We start from the raw sequence: 6,000 nt of genomic DNA, 5'->3' as shown, positions 1-6,000 counted from the left end.
AGGATGAAATCTTAGACAAAGTGCGAACACTTTATTCTACAGCTCATTAATCTGACTTAATGTTCGTAAATAATTCAGCCTTTTTATGAGAAGCCAAAGACATTTCAACCTTATCATGGGGTACTAAGGTCGCCACTCATGGTCATACAGTGGGAATCAGCTGACTTTTTATACGGGCATATACGTCTCGTTAACCATAACGGCCAACTTCTGCATGTATGTGTTCGGGTGGCGCAGAGGATATCACATTCGCCTTTCACCAAGGCGGCTGGGGTTCGATTCCCCAATCGCACGTGAAACGGTATGGGTTCACCTGCCCGACCAATTTCTCCGGGTACTCCAATTAGACCCCCAGCGCGCTAACATCTGGGCCAACAGAAGTGATTAATATAAGTTGTAATTACTTGTTTCATAATTGTTATAAAATAAATCAAGTTGATACATGTATTATATATATTCTGCATATAATTTTTAAAGTTATCGTTGGAAAGTAAACGTAGACATCAACTATTCGATTGAAATTGTTCTACTAACAGTTTGACCTTCTCGTTTGTAATGGAGGGCATAAACTCTAATTCATCACCAGCGACAATTCACATTTACCAATAAAAAAAATAAAACTGCAAATTAATATAGTTTCCTTTCGGTTAAAACAACGAAAACAAAATCATAAGAAAATACCATGAAAACATATTCAAAAGATGTTTGTGATGAGGTAATAACATGACGGAAAATCATGCAATAAATTAATCAGAGTTTAAACGGTATTTTCAATAAAAAAAAATCAGCATGGACGAGAAAGAAACAGACGAAAAGATAATAATACAACCCTAGGTAGAAAACAAAAACTTATCAAATGTAACATTTTGAAACATTTTCTTTTTTTTTCGTCCGGAAGGGTTGATTTTACGACGCAGAGTGTAACATCTCTAAGCCAAATTTCCAGGTATCATAACCCCGTTCTACAATGTCACCGTTGGGTATTTATCTCGGGACGATAAACTACGGTAGTGACACGGCTATGTGTAATAGAATTGTCTTGTTTGCGGTTTTCTCATGTTATTTCAAATACCACAGGCTTGTGTGTATTGGTATGACTTTGCAATTTGCGGTAGCGTTTATCTTTTATCTCTTTGTGACAGCGTAAGCTGTTCAGAAATGCTGATTACAAACTGACTTATTCCGTATAAAATATGTTTTTAATAAATATTATATTATTTTATAACTTTATTCACAAAGAGATTAATCACACGTGTGCAAATAACATGAAATTCAATTGATAGTAAGGTCAGTTTGTTCATTGCCTATCTATCAAGGGCATTTTAGGAGTAATGAGCGTTGTTAAAAAAATGGCCGGCGGGGTGGATAAAGGTGTATAGGGATCTCCTAGCCCCCTCCCCAGCGTGTCCAGGGGGACTGAAACAGATACATCTGATAAATCAATATATGAATTTTCAGATGTATCAGTTTCAGCATCATTTCCAGAAAGTAAATCGAACAAAGTAATTGCAAAATTTGGACATTCTACTATAAGATAATGTTTTAATTGTGTTTTATTCATTCAGTTTGCTTAAAGCATATCAAATGGGTGGATTAACCTGTGTACCTGCGAATAGGCAGCATGCGGGCCTGTCTATACTTCGAAGAGCCGTTTGAATGAACTGATGTAGCCATTAAAAGAGCATAGGATTTTCTACTGATGTAATCAATCAGTTTTTTTTGAATATCAGCAGGTCCTGTATTCATGAAACCGTTCCCATTCTCAAACATGGATTGTGTGCTCTTGTTCTCGCTATTAATTAATAAGAAAATCTTATTTTGTCAATGATTTGGGAAAACATTGAAGAGACTTGAAGCAGAAAAACTGTTTTTAATGTTTACATTTGACCTTTTGATAGTTTGACATGATTTAAGCGAGTTGTAAGAAAGTTGGTTTGAGCACAGAATCCATGCTTGAGCATAAGGACGATTTCATGAATACGGGCCAAGACGTACTCTATGAAATGAAAGGACGTACGTATTTCATAGATAAAATCGCACGTGCTAAGCACGAGTGGAGATATACGAGGTGTAAGGTCTATGACACGTTGTGTGTAGTTTAACACATGTTAGTGGTGTGTTTTTCTACAGTCCTACAGTTATATGAAAATAATCATTATCACTTTTCTTTAAAAAAATATTATTGAATTCACTTACAATTAAATAATATCAAACTAATTTACTTCAGTTTTCTAAACATTTCAATTATTGTCCTTCTGAATAAATTAAATTGTCAAACAGTTTGTTGGAGAAATAGTAAAAAAGTATACGATAGCTAGGTACCTAAAGAATTAGTTAATTCAAATATGAAGTAGGCCTACATGTCATCGTATTCAACAGTTGCAGGCTATTTGTATTAACGGAGTGGCTATTGACACTCGAGTAGGATAAGCAAAAAACGGTATGACGGGTGGCGGATTCCGGAAGGTTTGGGTTTTTTTTTATTAATTCTCCTCAGCATCAGTTTCATCTGCCAACTCGTCCTCAGAATTACATCCGTATTTCAATGTAAAGCCATGTGGAGCCTATATGAAGTCCTATCCCACCTTGCACTTAAATAAACAAAAGTATTCTCTGCTACCCAATACATCAATGACATTTCATCGATTTCTTTTTTCAGTGAAATAAAAAACTAATTTTCTAGTTATGTTTCATAAGGTCACAGAAGCTATCCTCATCCACATTTTAATGAGTCAATCAGTTGTTTCCCACCATGAGAGGTCTTCTGTCTCGCCTAAATTTCAATTTCACATGGTATTTATGCACATGTTCGTCTGTTTCAAAAGTAATTTAGACTATTTGATTTTCCAACTTGTTGGCCCCTATACACACTTTATATAATCACCGATGAGACCTAGAAGGACGAAACAGCAATGTGATGCAGTGTAATTCATTTTCGGCATAATGTATCTATACCCAATTTTTAAGGTACAATCACATATGCGTGTGTATTACGGTATCTTTCTAGTCATTAAGTAGCATTCTGGCAAAAACCTTAAGGAAGTCGAGTTTCGTCTGTATCTCCTTCATTTTTTTAAGAAAGCAAAACTCCTCTTTTCACCTGCAATCTATTGATCTATTGGTATCATTTTTCAGACAGTAAAATAAATCAATGAGGTATCTCTGTCTTTCCTACTTTTGCAATGTGTAAAGAAGGCTTTCATTCTTCCCCGAGTAAATTAGTTCCTACTTGGCTACTTTACAGCTGATCTAGTATGTCTTCTTTCCTCCGCTGAATGCATTAAGGTGTAACAGGAAAGAGAGTAGTGTGCTTCCACCGGGGAATCGAAGACATGATCTCTATATGTTTCTAGTCGGACGCTCTGTGACCACTGAGCTATTGGGAAATTCCTCGATCTACTTTAAGTCAAGGATGATTTCTCTATCCTCTGAATCGCAATGAGTCAAGGATGTCTTCGTTCTCATCTGAATTGCATTGAGTCAAGGATGTCTTCGTTCTCATCTGAATTGCATTGAGTCAAGGATGCCTTCTCTCTCCTCTGAATCGCAACGAGTCAATGAGGCCTTTTTCCCCTCGATCTCCCTTCAGGTAAGGATGTCTTCTTTCTCCTTTGAATTTGAATACGTGTTTTTTCTCGCATAAACTTCAATGAACCATTGAGGTCTCCATTCTTCATCAAATTTCAAAAAGTCATTGAAATGTTTCTTTAAACAGAAGACGCTTGTCCTTCCGTGACACCGTGGTAATATTTCCATTGGTTCACATTTTTGCCTAGATTCACCAGTTTTGAGCTCGATATCAATTTCGTTTACACTTTCGTTTTCATTTATTTTCATTTGCGTTTCAGTGAGTCGGGAAAGCCTCTTTCTCGCCTACATTTCACTATTTTTTTTACGCCGACCACACACAGATAGACGAGGTTAGCAATATACTGGACAGCTGGGACGCCATTTTAGAAAATCTGGAATCTTGTCAATTAAATTGTAATTAGATGAACGCCGACATGAACAAGCTGAATCAGGAAAAGACAAAGATCGTTGTATTTTCTCTCCAACATCAGCCGACATAAATTTAGGCTCTTCAACTTAAAGAAGGAGTCGGAATTATTTAGGAAGACCCAGTAGTACAAAAACTCCTATGGGCAACTTAATTTAATGCTGTTGCTCCCACATTAGGAACATTGGATGTTTTCGATTGTTCATCATTACATATGCATGCTAGACTTCAATGTAATCACTCGTTATCTCAATTTTTTCGATTCTGGTAATGCCTTTCTCTTTGGTATGTATTACACTAACTAGCCGTCTGCAGAGGGTCCAGTACCAAAATCAAACAAATGTATGTAAAGAAAATTGCTCATTATGAACATTTTAGTTTAACCACTTATCGCTTTTTTCCAGAAAGAGTTTAAACGATTCTTTTGGAAAATTGTTATAGAAGAGGATAGTGATTTTAACTACTGAAATCAAACAAAGAAATAGTTTGTGCCTACAATTCTTTTTGTTATAAAATACATCTATTTATCACCTTAACTAAACTTTGTTGATTTCACATACATAATTTTATATATGGGTGGATACCACTCTGGCCTTCCATGCAGGCGGCCGCGTTTCGATCCATGAAGTCGGTGTTGGCACGAATATTCAGAGTGTTTTTCTCCTGACCACTCGACCAACAACCCAGGTTGTTGTTTAAATTTAAAATTGTCTGGAGTGGGTGTTACGGTATCTGTGCTGAAGCACGATCCCGCTACAAATAGAATACAATACATCTCCAGCACACAGACATACACACACAGGGAGATACTAGCCAGGTGACATACACTAGGGAATAGTTTTAGGGAAGTTTCCTCGCAAAGGGGGTAGTAATTACCCTATTTTCGATGAAACTTCCCCATTTTCGATGAAACTTCCCCATTTTCGATGAAACTTCCCCAAAAAAGTTTTATTTCCCCATTCCCGGTAGGACTTCCCCTTTTCTGTGAAATTTCCCCTTGGTCCGCTGAAACTTCCCCTTTCTGCTGAAACTTCCCCTTTCCGCTGAAACTTCCCTTTTCTGCTGAAACTTCCCCTTTCCGCTGAAACTTCCCCTTTCCNGGAATGGGGAAATCCTACCGGAATAGGGAAGTCCTACCGGGAATGGGGAAGTTTCATCGAAAATAGGGTAATTTCTACCCCCTTTGCGAGGAAACTTCCCCAAAACTATTCCCTAGTGATAGGACTAGTAATAAGCGCCTGATAAGGCAGCTACTGCAAATTCCTCGAAATTATACTGTTTTATGTATTATTCAATGTATATATTAATTGAATTGATTGTATAAATTGTATATCTAGGTATTGTAAGGCGCTTTAGAGTGGCTTATTCTAGCTAGATAGGTCGCTATATCAAACGTTGTATATATTTATTCTCTTCTAATTCTTATTTTTCTTAAGCTCCCAGAATTGGATCTAGCAGTAGTTCAGGAAGATTTGTGAACGTAATTCAAAAGTCATTCATGTTTCGGATTAAAACCACATTTTCCTTCAATTAGGAAATTCTAACAGCTCCCTCTCCCCACCCTAGGCCAATAAACACTGGTAATAAAGTAAAAACACTCCAAGGTCATCGAGTGGTCAATGGCTTAAGTAGTGGTATGAGACTTAAATGCTGTAAACATATTCATCAGCATAACAGATATTTAGTGCGTAGTTTGGTTTGGTTTGTTTGTGTTTTACGTCTTATTAACGGCTATGGTCATTTAAGGACGTGCCAGGTTTTGATGGTGGAGGAAAGCCACCGACCAACGGTCAGTACCTGGCGACTGCCCCACGTAGGTCTCTAACCCGCGACCCAGTGGTAGCAGACTGTCAGAAAGTGGCTAGTGGTAGCAAAATGTCAGACGCCTTAACCACTTGGCCTCCGTGGCCCCCATAGTTCATAGATCTAAACACAACATATATCAGCAATCACATCATTTCAGGACCATTTCTTTGGTAGACAGCTGCATGATTTAAAAAAGC

This window comes from Mizuhopecten yessoensis, unplaced genomic scaffold (assembly GCF_002113885.1).
Source record: "Mizuhopecten yessoensis strain PY_sf001 unplaced genomic scaffold, ASM211388v2 scaffold9157, whole genome shotgun sequence".
Taxonomy (NCBI): Eukaryota; Metazoa; Mollusca; class Bivalvia; order Pectinida; family Pectinidae; genus Mizuhopecten; species Mizuhopecten yessoensis.
The sequence above is the reverse complement of the archived record's forward strand: the minus strand, read 5'-3'. Positions refer to the sequence as shown.